The following is a 681-nucleotide window of genomic DNA, read 5'->3' on the forward strand; positions in this document are numbered from 1 at the left end:
CATGTTTTGAGAGGATGGAGATCTTATTCAGAGCTAAATGCATTTTCTCACAGACTCGGTTCGGCGACTCGATATCAACGTTAATTTATATCAAAAGTTAAATGTGAACAAATAATATCAAGAGTCAGATGGAAGGTACATGAGGAATTCGAAAACTGATTATTTGTTTTGAATAGTAATCAATTCTGTTTTATGTTTTATCAGCCATTAGATTGGATCAGAAGACGGGTATTGGATGTCTATAGAGAAAAAAAAAAAATATATGTGATGTTTATGGTCTGTATTCTTTCGTTTTTTTCTTTTCTTGACAGAATATTTCCTCGCTTTTGTTTTGGCATCGAGGAAATGCCGGTGTCAATATCGTGTGAATATTCTTATGGAAAAGAAGACACGGGTATGTTTTGTGGTAAGATTTGCCAGATTGAGTAATTGTTATTTTAGAAATAAATGTGTTAATATTGTTCTGCTATTTTTTTTCACAAAATATTTTACTTCCTTTGATTCGATTTCTGGCCATATTATTGTTGTCGCTGGAATAAACTATCATCGATACATTTTGTCGAGTCATGCTTCCTAATTATAATTTGTAGACTTGTGATCACTTCGAAGCCTTCAGGTATATTTTTTCTTTTATCCTTTACCTTACAATTTTCAGTTCAATTTTCCCAGCAACGGAAAAAG

The sequence above is a fragment of the Penaeus monodon genome, chromosome 19, assembly GCF_015228065.2.
Source record: "Penaeus monodon isolate SGIC_2016 chromosome 19, NSTDA_Pmon_1, whole genome shotgun sequence".
Classification (NCBI taxonomy): domain Eukaryota; kingdom Metazoa; phylum Arthropoda; class Malacostraca; order Decapoda; family Penaeidae; genus Penaeus; species Penaeus monodon.